Consider the following 14,672-nt stretch of genomic DNA (forward strand, 5'->3'; position numbering starts at 1 on the left):
GCATGCCATAATCATGCCACGAGTGTTCCCAAGCACAAAGAGGGCCAGGAAACTTAGGCGGCTTTCTTATCTCTCTGATAAGCTATGGCACTCTCCCCATTACAGATGATTTCCTTGCAGACTTTTGAACATATTAAACAAAGGAGAAATGCAGCTGGTCTATGTCCAGCAAATGCACTGACACAGGATCTTCCTCTCACTCATTGGGATATCCTGTTGGCAGTAGCCATCAGTCAGATGTTACTAAATTCAGGTCACAGTCCAGTGAAAAACAATTACAAATGTTTAATACATGACACTCCACTCGGTCTCTTCAAGCATTACAGCTGTGCACACATTCAAACAGAGACTGATGGTGTTTTTGGAGAAAGCAAATGTCCTGGCAGAAAGATGAAGCACCAAGTGTTTATGCTTCTGAAGTCAACTATACATTACGGTCCATTCAGCCTTTAGGGCTGTCTGGTGGAATCATTCTTTTAGCAAAGTCATATTTTCCCCTCACAAAGAAAGATAAAATAAAAGGCCTTCAATACTAGCAGAGTGTCCCTATAAACCATGACAATTTTTGCACACTGCAACACAGAATTAGACCCAGAGCTGTACAAACTGTTCTGAGCAGACAGCATATTCACCAGATTTATGACATATTTGCACTCAGTGCTACAAGTCTCAGTGAAAACACAGGAAATATTTTTTTAGGGGATAAGGATGAAGCTGAGGAAGGAAGTTTTACCCCTGAATTTTTGCCCCAAACCTTGCAGAATCTGCCATCTAACTGTAGTCCCTTTTTCTGTTAGAAATAACAATTAGTCTTTGCATCAAATACTAATTGTCTACACTGTAGGCATACAGCTTGCTTAGTACATGAAATTAGAGAGAAGAACTATAGGACTTTCAGTTATCTTCATAATATTTTTCTTTTTCTGTTGATGTTACTTTTTGGGAATGCTCCTGTAATAAACAGGAAAACATGTCTAAGTTTCTGGATGTGTTTGTTTTTCTTTAAAAGAAGGTTGAAGCTCTTAAAAAGGTTTATTTGGAGATAAGACCGTCTCTGGGGAATGGCAGAACAATCAAAACCTTTTCATTCTCTCTTCCACTAAAGCACCACATTTGAGCTAGTTGCATTATCTTCAGGTTTTAAAAAACCCAAGTTCCTTCCTGACTAAGGTAGAAACACATAAAATACTGGGGTCAAGATTTATTGGCTATTTACAGACTACTTTGCATTCCATTTTCTCCTGGCAAATCCAAGCAAAGTGATTGTGTTGGCATGTACATGCATGGCCTTGTTTGCCAAGGGTATGGCCACATGTTCCCATCAGCTGCATGCTTGGTTGGTTTATTGACTCACCCTGGCTGTACATTTCCCCTTGTTGTACTACAGCTGACTGATGAGAAATATCCCAATACACCCCTGAACCCTCAGTTTACTCTTGTCCTGACTCAGGTGGAAACTGCTTTGGAAACTTTTCAGAAAATTTAGTGTTCTGAAGTTATTTCTTGACAATGTTCTGACTGCTCATATTTATCACTTTCAACCAAAAAGGTAAAACCTCTGACAGAAAGTGAGATAAAAAATTTGAAAGACCACATTTTTATGATGTCCTATCATATTTGAAATAAATTGATGTTTTCCAGGAAGCTGCTGATCTTGCAGATCATTTTCCCCTGGAAATCTCTTCTTACAGAAAGCTTTCCATTAGTCCCAAAAGCAGGAAATTCAATGTTCTTTTCATATACAGAAACATTTCCTTTCTCTGTGCATTCACATTTGCCTCTCTCTGCTGCTATGTGTAGCCCTGCCCATCTGATAGACTTCCCAAACAAGTACCTTAGCCATGAGACAGGCAGTCAGGAAGCCAAAGGTTTGGGTTTATCACTGACTTGCAGTATAATTGTGGCTGTCCCACATCTCCCTTCATCCCATTGCAGGAGATGTTTATTTACACCTTGAGCTCTTCAGCACAGGACCTTTCCTTTGTTGCCCAGTGGGTTCATGAAATCATAGACTATCCTGAGCTGGAAGGAGCCCACGAGGGTCATCCAGTCCAGCTCCTGGCTCTGCACAGGATGATCACAAGGATGACATTATGTTCCTGAAAGAATTGCCCAAATGCTTAATGAATTTTGTCAGATTAGGTGCTGTGACCATTTTCTTGGGGTTCCTATTCTAGTGCCCAGCCACCCCTTGGGCTTCTGACCTATAGATGGGTACTGAGGCATTGCTTTGGCCTCTCACCAACACTGTCCCACAAAAAATAGATATATATTTCAACTGATTCCTTCCCAGTGTTCTGTTTCTGGCAGCACTTGGATCTAGGATCATTCTGATTTAAACTTATCATGATATTATTTAGATTACAAACTTTTTTGCTCACTTTCCCCCATTTTGACCAGTAGCACATCAGACTGACAGGTGTGTGTTGGTGTTTGTGGGCTACAGGCTTCTCACACAGGTGCTCCCTCTGCACATAGCAGCTCCCACATAAGGGATGGAAAAGTAAAAGGGGAGGGAGTGCTCTCAGCACTAATGGGATAACAGGAGTGTCCTTATCCCTCAGAATCCATAGCATTTTGTCCCTTTTGGTGTTGCTGCCAACAGATTATTTTCTCAGTCTTTTTTTTCAGCTTTTCTTCATTCAGTTTTCTTCATTTACCATCTGCAGGTAAAGGTTTGACAGCTTTGCTTCCACTGTTGTGCATAAGTGCTCCAGCAACAGGCACTTTCAGGTGCTCTGGAGCACTGTCTGCAGCACCCATTAACAAAATGAGCCTGATGTGTGTGCTGCCAACTTCCAGGCAGCCTCTGCACAAAGCAGGGGGCTCTGTTATCCCTGAAAAAGCACATGCCTTCCAGTGTGAACACTTCCACAGCCTCTCTGTCCTTTTTATGCTGCCCTGCAGCAAATGCACTGACTGGTGATGGGAGAGGGCAGGCAAGGCTGTGAGCAGTGCAGCTAATGCAGCCCAACTCCCTGCTGGCTTGTGCTGCCTGATCACTCCCTCTGACACCTAGCAAAATCTGAACTCAGATATTAGCACTTCCCTACTGCTTGGGCAGTCACAATATTGCATTTCTGAGCATAATCTGGTGTCTAATAAAGCCTGAATTAACAGAGCAGCCTGCTTCTCAGTTGGGTGCACACGTAAGCTGCCTCTATACTAATAAATTAAACAATACTCAGGAATGTTCCCAAGCACTGGAACTTCACCAACTATGCTGTTAAATTGTGAGAATATTGGCTGGCACAGTTTTGACCAGACAAAACTAGCAGTGTTTTAAACAATTCCCAGGAACTGCTTAGGAGTTAGAAGAGGGCAAGGTCCACCAAAATAGGCACTTGGACATGGTTACCCTCTTTGGGAGGGGAAGAGTTTAATAGTATGCAAACTGTGTGTTCTGTGCCAGTTGGCTTCAGGAACAGAGAACAGTATGAGGCATGATTAATTCACCCTTGTAGATGTAGCCATGGTGTGTTTTTGCTCCACCCAGTTACTGATTTTCCTAACACTTGTGGGAATATAGTGTCTTTGAAATTACCCTGCTTTTGTTACATTGGGTTTAACTGACTGGTAGAGAGATGTGCACCTGCATCCATAAGCACATCTCCACCAACACATGCACACACCCAGACACAAATATCTGCTTGCATGTGTTCCTCTGCATGTGCATACTTAAACGTGTATTTACAAAATGGATTTGCAGAATTGTGCGTCTTTTTTTTTTTTTTTTACTTAAAGACTCACAAAATCCTACCACAGCTCCCTACAGATATGTGGTTGAGAAACCATTGCCCAGTTCACAAGGGCAGTAATTGGCAGTATTTCAGGGGAAGAGATATAATTTTCTACAGTAGATTTATTTCCTAGAATCTGCAGGATTTTTTCATTTAACAAATTTAAAGCCAACACAGGCATTGCTGAGATGCCCTTTGACTGGTTGTAGGATGTTAGAGTCTTATCTTGGGCTCTTTGGAGGAGCCCTTGATGTGGAGGGTTTTGGGTTACTGAGTCATGTCAGGGACCCTGGTGGATCAGAGTGGTGTAGAGCCCTGTACATCACTGTGCAGAGAGCTCTGCACTGACAAGTGGTTCACCAGCAGCAGAAGGAGCCCAGAGCAATGCCATATGTCTCTTTTCAGCTGTGCAGGTTCATACCAGGCTGCAAAAAATAACAGGGCAAGATTTCAGGCATTGATACCATGCCCATAGAAAAAGCAGAAATTTCATGTCCCAGTGAGCTTCCAATGGGATAAGTGAGCTAAACCCATTGAAACTCATTGGGCTCATTTACCAGTACCAGACCTTTCTCTGTTCTAGCTGTACCAGGAGTTACTTTGGGAATCCTGTGTCACTGCTTCAGTTTGGAGGTCGCAAGCTCATGTTTGGTTATGTTCTGTTCAGTTCTGTCAGGATCTTTGAATTCCACAAACCTGCCAAACACTCCTCAGTCAACTTGTGTGCATGTCATCACTTTGAAAACCCCAGGCCTGTCTGTGGTTTTGGGGGATCCTCAGAACCTACATCAATGATCAACCTGACCTGAAATGGTAGGAAAGATTTGTGGGATTTGGATTGTTCAAGCTCCACGGGCTACAGAGAGTATTTTGTCCCCAGGTATTTATTGTTAAATGAGGAAAAATAACCTGCCCTGTGAGTAGAATACAATGAATTCCCTGAGTTACTATTTTTGTAAGCAAATCCAGTGTTTAAGGTGAGTTAATGATGACCTTTCCTCTACAGCACTCAGCCCTGAAGACACCGAGCTGGAACAGATGGGTAACACACTGGTATTTCACAATATGTTCAGAGAAAAAGCTGCACCCAGAAATTAAAATAAGGCTTTAGGTGCCAAATAGCAGAGAAGTTTGTTGTTGTTGTTGTTGTTTTAAGCATATGTTCTCATCAGCAAGCAGAAAAATTCCGGGAGCAGCCTGAAGGGGAGGAACGCTGTCTGCCAGGCAATTCCCCTGACACACAAAAACCAGGGATCTACCACGTGAGAGCACTGAGAGAGCTTCCAAAGGCCTGCAGCTCCTGACAGCTTTTGCATATGTCTTGCAGTGCCAAACAGCAGCTCCAGAGTCTGGGCAAACATCTGCACCCTGCCCACACAAGAGGAATGCTGGAGGTCACCTGGAAAATGAAGAAGATTGCTTTCATTCACTTCGTTACCTGGAGGTCTAAAAGTTACTGTTCTCTATTTTTCCCTTTAAAAATCTCATGGTTGGAAGATCTTCTTTTCTTTCTTTTGATTTGTCTATGATATAAAGTATTTTTTAAGCAATGAATAAAGATTTTTGAGCTTTAGTTGCTAAGCTGGGCTCAAGATTGTTTCACAGAATCCCCTTTTCCCAGTCCTTGGTCAGATATCTGAATTAATCATGAATACTTTGATGTGAATTAATAAACACTGGAACAGGTCTTTATTATTTGTTCCTGTGTTCTTGAATTTTTTATGAAATGCTGTGTAGACAAGTTTATAATCTTTGCTATCAAGACAAGATATGTAATGTAAAATGAAGCAGATGTGTTCAGAGAGGGGAACAACATTTTCTCTTGTTTTCATATATAGCTTTTGAAGAAAGCAGAGTACACTTTGAAGCTACTTATGCTACTTCAAAGGTCACTATTTTTAAAAGTTGATCAAAAAATAACAGGAAAAGGAACTGGTTGAGACAAAAATGAGAAATTGGATTTCAAGCACCTTCATGAACCTCAGGTAATCTACATTAATACAAGCAGTTTGTGCAAAAGAGAAAAATGACAGATATGTCTTTTGAACATATCTGCTAAAAAGGGCATGAAGGAACAGTAGCAGTTACAATTTGTCAGAGTTTCTAAAGGTCTCAGAAGAAACTTTGCAGGAGACTTTTTAAAGAATTGAAATAATCATGCATGAGATATCAGGCTCTTTCATGAATTTGGAACTGTCAAAAAGCCTGGAAACAAAGAATAATGATTTCTTTTTTTTTTTTAGTATAGCATAAAGTAAAGCACTAGAAAGCCTAAGGGGCTGTTGCAGTCATGATAGGTGTACTGGAAATTTGAAAGAAGCAGCATGTAGTGATCAAAGAACAGCAAATCTGGAAGGTAACACAAGTATTTATAGTTGTGTTATTAGCCAACACCAAAGAGCTTTATAGGGATCTAGGAAAAACAAGTGAGTGGTCATTTATGATGGCCAAAGGGTTTCTGGGCTTTGAAAGGCAAATTTAATTCATTCTAGAAGAAATAATTTGAACTGTTTGCTGAGAGATTCTTATTCAGGAATGAGACTTTTATGGCATTGTGCTCTGGAAATTTTTGCAAAAGTGATTAAAGAATCTCTACCTCTTCAGATATTTAAGATCAAATATGAGAAACATCTCCTGAAGATAACCTGGCCCAAATTCAAAAGGGAGAGAGAAAATTATCTCCTACTACGCTTCCTAATAAAATATGATTAGGAAGGTCAATGTAAATATTTGCTGTATAAATAGCATCATTCAGAAGAGTAATTCAGTACATAAAAAAATTTACATATATTTGAATACTGTCTCACACATATATATACATATATGTATAGAATATATATATATAAAATATATATATAAAACTTACCTGGAGAGAGGCACAGGCACACATACCTCTGCATTATTGCTTCATTGTAATTAAGCCCTTGTACCTCACATGCAAAAGAGCTTTATCCATAACTAACATTTCTTGGAAACACAGCTAGCAACTCTCCCAACCTGCCCAAAATGTGACAGAACTTAACTCAAACTCATTTCTGGCCAAAGCATGTTCTGCAGTGCCTGTCCTCACTACTGCAAGCTCTCTGATTTCAGCAGCCTCAACTCAGTTGTACTCTACTGAAATGCCTCTGCAGATAGCAGGGCAAAGAAAAACTGGTTCATTTTACCCTCCTTTACCCATGTGGGCTTTTGGATGAGGAAATTCCCAAATAATATTGACCTGCATGAGAGTAAGGATGTTACTTGTAACATTATAAACAACACAAAATTGATGACATTGTATTTTGGGGTCCTAGCAGGATCTTTTTTTCATGCTACAGATAGGGGTCAAATTGCTAAGTCTCTATCTATGACCATAATTTTGGATGTAAAGTATGTTATTAATGTGCAGTTATTAAAGTGTGTTATTAATCTGCAGATCCCTACAGATCTGTAGGGATTTCTGTTCTAGGTGCATTGGAAGTGCCAGTATGTAATGAGAGACACAATTCTGGCACTACTTCAGAAAGCAAGACAAGCAAACACTAGTACATGCACATTAATAGTTTAATCATATTCTAAGCTTATCAATATTTCCAGATTTTATTAAGAAATAAATCCACCCATCAGTCAAAGGGATGCAGGTCAGCATTTCTCTTAACTCTGATGCAGGTCTGTCCATGTTAACTAAGCTGCATCAGTTAACAGCTGGCTTTTACAAATGTGTTTTCTTACCTTGATCTCAAGCTGCTAGAAAAATGACTGGTTCCAGATATCCTTGTTCCCAGAGTGAGTATTTTTCTATATTCTATTTGCTTTCTCCATCAGATACATGTTAGTTTTTTGGTTTTTTGTTTTCCTATGGAAGGAGAAAGCTTCAGGATTTTGTAAAAACCTCTTTAGTTATTAAATGCATAAAACCTCATTTCTGAGGCAGCACTGAATTTACAGAAACATAAATGAACTCCATCAACCAGTGTGAGAAAAAAAGACTAGGAAAACATAAAAGACATTGAGTAAAGCTTCTGTAACTTTCTTTAAATGCATGAAATGCTTCAGATTATTTTGAATGTTGGTAGAAAGATATCAGAAGCATTTTGTTGCCATATGAGTGGTTTATCATTTTGATGGAACCCTCTGCAGTGATGTCTGGTGTGTAGTAGATTATTATTGCAGTTGTGCTGGCAGTAGACTGGAGTGGAAGCATCAGACAGCATCAGGTACTGCCCTCTGGCTCACAGCCACTTGAAACATGTAAAATTGGGAGAAAAAGCAAGGCTGGTCCTTCACTAGGGGAGCATTCCATTCCCCATCTCCTCCTGGGGAAAAGTAATGAAGTGTTCACTAGTTTTGACTTGTGAAACAAAGACTGAAGCTGTACTGAAGAAAAGGCTCGTGATTATTGCTCTGCTATACTGGCATCATGCCCTTCTTTTTCTTTTCTTCCCAGTGTTTTCATTTCTTATCTTCTTGTAGATACTTGGCAGTTCAAGAACACTGGGGCATGCTCAGAGCAGGTTTCAGAGGCTACAGATGAGTGAGTGCAGAAGAATCTCCCACAGAATTCATGGAGTCAGCAAGGGTGAGGGCTGTGGCATGGATTTATGCATAGGATAAACTGATTTTCATAGTGTATAGCCCTAGCCTCAAATTCATTGCCAAAGGGTGTTTTTTGGCCATTAGCACTTTATTGTTGCTGCTATTGAATCATTAGAATGGCTTCTGGAATCACTTGTCCAAACTTACATCCAACCTACATGAGCATCCAATGTCTTTACTCTACTGATTTTTTAACACAGAACAAAACTGACTTTAAGTGAGGTTCAGCCATCTGCATGCCTATCCAAACATTCCAAAACTCTCCAGAAACTCACTCAGTATCCCATGTAATCTTCCTCAGAACTATGCTTTCATAGCCTCCATCAGTTTCTTTCAGAATTTCTCCCTAAAGCAGAATGAATAGGCTGATAGAGAGATAGAGAAGAGCTGCTGGTTAGACAAAGCACCACAGGGTTGCTTGCTCTTGAATTTCATTGGGAAACTTGGGTCCTGGCTCTGAAGCAGCTCAGCTCTTCAGCTTCATGTTCCTATTTTCAATTTTTCCCTTCTAGCTGGTTTTAAATGAGAAGTCCTTGGTAGCAACTCACCCCAGTGACTGGAGTTTGTGTTTGTTTCTTGTTGTTGTTGTTTGTTTGTTTGTTTTTTGGTTTTTGTGGGTTTTTTTCTTTGTTTATTTTGAAAGCTGAACTGAACTCTCTCTTTTTTTTTTCCCTTAAATTTTCCAGGAGTTCAGCAGAGGATATACAATCTGGGAACATGATTTTTTTTTTTCCCCCCAGAAGATTTGCTTTCGAGGCAAGACCCCACAGCTGCAAGACCCCTGTCTTTTTTTATGGTGGTGGTGGGGTTTATTTACATGCTCTAAAATGGGATGACAGCCAATCCTTAAATCAGAAAATCACCAGTATTAAATATAGTGTCATTTTGCATTTACTTGGAATTTACTACTCTCCAATGACTTTCTCCTCAAAGAGGCAACAGAAGAAATAACAAGTGATCTACTAGTGCTGGTTTATACCTAAAATTTATAGATCTTCCCCAGAGAGACTAATCTGTTTTATTTCAACTTCTGAATGAAAAAAATTAACACTTTCTTTATGATCTCCTTCCATTAGGAAAGGAAATAATTGTTTCTCATTGCATCAGATTCCTGTCTTATTTATGGCAGTCTTGCCCATTTGAAGGTGCCAAATAATCTTCTGAAGCAAACTTGAAGAAAATTCAACTAAACATATTTTTTAGTTGGATAGGAAAGGAATTGCAGAAGGCATATTTGTCAGATTATGGTCTGTAAAAAGTTGTCCTTTTATTCACTTGAGCAGTATCTTCACAGACCAGCACACTGTGGCTTTGGCTCTTACACAGTTTAAGGACAAAATCACAAAGCAAGTGCCTACAGCATATTTTTTGAGCATCAAAGCTGAGGTTGCTGGTCTGACAGTACATGTCTAGTTCCAAATATCTGTTTACTCACTGTGCTCCAGCCCTGAACTGTGACAGGACAGCCTGGAAAATAATTTGTGCAACTCCAAATGCTTCTGATTTACTGTGGTCTGCCAGAAAACTGACAAGTAAAAGATAAAGAACAGTAACTTTCAGGTATCATTGCTGTCTCTGAAGAGATGTCTGCCAGACTATTTCCACTGAAAAACAACGTCCCAATATATAAATGCTTCACCTTTTATAGGGTGAAGGAGCCTGCACAACAAACCTTGGAGAACAAAGTTTCATGACATGCAGACAAGGTGAAGAAGTTACAGAAAGATGAGTGCAGGTGTGGTGCAGATAGACATGCAGCCAAAGTTCATTCTAAGCTGGAAAGGGAGCTGCAAGTTCTAACTCTGCATTTCTACCTCTAAGCATTCATCTTTCAGTAGGGTAACCCAAGGAGAGCTTTGTTATTCACCACAACTCTGATGAGATCAGAGGAGCCATCCAATTCCTCTGGGAAAATGAAAGTGAAGAATCCTGGAAAGACCCTGTAAAAGTGCAATATAATCCCTTCCTCCTTTGTTTTTCCAAACTGACTTTTTCATTTTTTTAAACATTGCACTTTGTAAATGGCATAATGCTTTAAACAGTAGTAGACTTGGAATCAACATCATTTATAGGAGTTTTTAGGTCCATTATGGAGTTTTAGGTATGGATGAGATAAAGGGAATTTATAAACTTCCAGCCCTGTTAGTTAGGAATATGTACATTTGTGTCAGTTTCTTTTTTTATTTAAGAAGGAATTTGATTATACCAAAGATCCTATGGCTTGGACTCCTTCTCTTCCATAAATTCTTTCTCTTGAGCTCTTTCAAATTTGTTTCAAGAGTGATGTTCCACATCACAAAAGAAAGGCTAAGTCTGTAAAAAAAAGTCTATGAGAGATGTATTTTTTTCTTGACACTAACATCAACCTAGGATAGAACCTCTGCTGGCTGGACCACATTAAAGGTTCTGAATTGTTCCTGCATCCCAACTGGCAGATGTATTAATGTAAGCAGGAATGCTTTTTATTTCCTGCTTCAAAAAGTCTTTTGCTAGGGCATAAAAGATCCAAACAAGCAACAGAGTATTTCCTACATGCAGTGAAAATGCTGTTTCAGACTCATTGCAGCATCAGTACAGACTCCTGGGCATTATTTTACTGCTTTTTAGTTATCTTTTAGATTGTCTGCTCTTATTAGACTCTTTTTTTTTTTTGCCAGACAGTGGTTTCACTGGCCCCATCAGGATGCTGTATTTGTGAGTAAGCAACTACCTAGCGAGATGTGCTAATGGAAAATGAGTTTAAAGAGTGTGTTCACCCTCCCTGTATCAGGAAGGGAAAGAAGGGCAGGAAGATGCACCAGGCATAAAGCTTCTTATAATTTCTTTTCTCAAATGGCCATAGAATCACAGTTTAAAAATAAAATAGCATTAGTATTGAAATCATCACATACCTATGCAATTTTGATGATCTGTTAATTCATATCATATAGTCTGACCTCGCCTTTATTAACTAAAATTTTCATTTCGCATTCTGTAATGTTTCTCAGCCCACCAGTTTTTAAATCAGCCACAGATTATGTCAGTGACATTCCTGAGTCCAGAAAGCTTCACAGGTGATGTAAAAAATGCACTCAAGTTCTAGAAAGAATTAAATGATTTTAAGTAGCATCACACCATTTGACGTGAGAGGCTTAAATAAATGATCTTTCCAATGAACACATGTAAGACAAGTAAATTTTATGCATCCTAACTGTATGAGACCCAAACTCCAAAGGATCTTTCCATTACTGAACCATACTACAGTGCTGTGGTTTCTGTTCTGCCACATTACATCCATTTTTAAGCTCTGCTTAGAGATCCTCCTGGCTTCCAGGGATCAGTGTTTATGCAAGCTGTTCCTTCAGACTTAAGTGTGTTTTCTGAATTCTACCTGCCATTGAACTGCCTGTAATGTCTTCAGCTGCTGGATTCATCTTGAATTCTAGCAAGCAAGACCATGAGGAAGGCAGGAGGCTTGAGAAGTTATTCTGTTCACATTTGGGTTTCTGTGAAGAAACAAACTATAGTTCTATGATCTTTGTATGGTTCTTCATATTCTCTGTCCTTTTCTCATCATATTTAAGTGTTTCAGAATAATTTCTCACATAAGATAATCTAACTTTATCTTCTATAAGCATCTGCTTCTCTCCTTTATTTGAAAAGGGCTGATTGAAGCACAAATAATGAGTTTAGCCCAGATGCTCTTTTTTCAGATGGTTAGGATGAAGTGAAATCCATCCTTCTTGTCTAAATTCATCCTTATTCTCTAAATCCAGGTTTCTGTCCCTTTCCTTCTTTTTATATAGTCCACCTTCCAAGCCATTAAAAGACAATTTAATTAATGATGCTCATTGTTAAAGCTTAGTCTAGTGTTGAAGTGGGAGGAATTTTGTGCAAGAATTGAAGGAAGAATAGGTTTATGCAAGTGTTTTATCTGCTGTTGATTTTACTTAGCAACTGGTGAGGTTGTGCTTAGTGGAGATGTTGCATAATTTAACTTGTCCTAAGACTGTAGAATTTATGGATGTGCCTCTGCATCCAAGTTGTCCAACAGTGTGAAGGTGACCTTCCCCTGTCCTTTAATGTTGCAAAGCAACTTGGTAAGAGGCAGAACTTGGCACATTTCCCTTTTCAGAGCTCAGTTAAATTGTTATCCATTCTGTAATTGACTGAGGACAATGATGGGAAGCAGTGAAATAAATAAATCCATCATCCAAGAACTTAATGTTTGGGAATATTCCTCTAGGGAGGAGTTTTTGACACCCTGTCTGTCAGACACATGGTGGCATTGCATGTTAAATGTTCTGTGATGCCTTCTCACCTCAGCTCCTATCCTAGGTTGTGGATGGGGCTGGGATGGTCATGTGAGAAAGAAGTTTCCAGGCTCTGCTGTTCCACAAAGATATTTTGCCAGCTTCCTGAAAAATAGTGCTAGGAAGAGGCACAACAGAAAGCATTGTTCTAACCAAGAGGTTTCTCTATTTCAGACTCTGTATATCTCTGGAGTTGTGAGCAGCTCTAAATTTTCTATATTGTTTCCCTTACTGCTACTTGGCAAAATGACTGGTGTGCCTGTTCCTGATTAGGTGAGGAATGCATGCCTGCAATGATCAGGGATCTGTCACAAATGTCCACAGAAATCACCTTGGGCACATTCTCAGCAGGTGTAAGCACTCCAGCTCCAAGTCAACTTTTTAAATACATTCCAGCTACTAAGATGAAGCACATGATCACTGACTAAAAATAAAGACACAAAGGCAGGAGAGAATGCGAAAACAGAGTATTACAAATTCCAAAAGCAATGGCAAGATCCTTCCTGTTATTTGCCAGCATCTAGGCAGTATGGATACTGGTTAGGGTTTGATCTAATGCACATTAATATTGGTAATTATCTTTCCAATGCCTTGAATTACATTGTTTCTGAGCAGAATATAAGATAAAAAATCCCGTGTCAGGTAATGTGCACCCATAGAGGGCCATTTTCCAAAGCAGTTGTCTTGAGAGTAAAGCCTGCACACAGAAATTGCTCCCTTGGGCCATAAACAGGGCAGAAACAGACAACAGATTGGCAGCAGATGCACAGACCTGTGTGAAGCCAGAATCAGTGTGATGTTCCATTGGATTGTTCTGATGATTGTGTTAGTTGGCATTTTAGGATGATGGAATGTTCATTTCTCAGTGGCAGAGGTGTTTTCTTCAGAGCAATTTTCCCATCTGTATCTCTGCCAGCCCAGCCAGCAATGCAAACAGAGCAAAATAGGTTTGCTGAATGAGTGTGTTCCTCATCAGCTTCACAAGTTTCAAGAGGATGCAGTAAATATGCTTTAATTGCATATTGTGTTTCAATTATTGCAGTAAACCCATTTAGAGCAAATACAGTATTGCTGTGCTGAAAGCCTTCAGCCTGTGTTTGCCCAGTGTCAGTGGCAGCCAACTGTATTTCATTAACTTCTAACACTCAGCACATTTGCTCACTGTTTTGACTGTGCTGTTTGTTCCTGCCTTGTTCACTCTCTGTAATCTCTGTGGTCAAAATGGCAATGACACCCAAACTTCACAGTTTTGTCCTCTGTTACTGACAGTAGCACAGCAAGAACATCATTAGGGTATCTGCTGAGGAAAAGTAAATTTCTTTGGGATCATCCTCTTCCACATGTTCAGGAAAATGCATTTAGGGAATGGACACTTTACTCAGTGAGTAACTCCCACTGCAGTTCAGGGGGATGCTGAGCAGAGCTGTAAATCCAAACCCACACATGGCACAGCTGCACTGTCACCTGTAAGCAAGCAGGACTTTCACACTGAGCTTAGCAAATAGAGGTAGGCAGGAGAAAATGTCTGGATGGATGGCTCTTCCAAATTCCCCATTTCATCCTGTATGTCACCATTCCCACCAATCCCAGATACTGACCTTCCTGACTTACTGGTCATACTGACCAATTTACTGACCATGAATTGATGGGGCAGAAAAAAATGATGACAGTGATACCTTCCCCTCTGCTTTGGAGCATTTCTGGAATAATAAAATCAGCACTTATGCTCAAATGCTTAATCTTATGCATTGGCTGCTAGCCAAAAAAAGGGGTTTCTTTAAGTGCCTGTCTTAGCACCACAGTAATTTCTGTGGGGAGTGTGGATCTCCCTTCTGACTCGGTGTCATCTCTGCAAGGTGACACTATAGGTGAGCCAAAACTACCTGGGGGGGGCATGCCTAGAGAGGCAATGGAGTCAGCTTTGCTCTCAACAATGTGCAACTTCTCAAGCCTTTCTCAAGTTCTGTCTGAAGCATGGGTTTACATCCAAAAAATGTGACTGTGAGTGGCTCAATTATATATAAAACAGATGGCGTATATTTTTACAGTCTAAAATTATACT

Source organism: Erithacus rubecula (genome assembly GCF_903797595.1).
Source record: "Erithacus rubecula genome assembly, chromosome: 3".
Classification (NCBI taxonomy): domain Eukaryota; kingdom Metazoa; phylum Chordata; class Aves; order Passeriformes; family Muscicapidae; genus Erithacus; species Erithacus rubecula.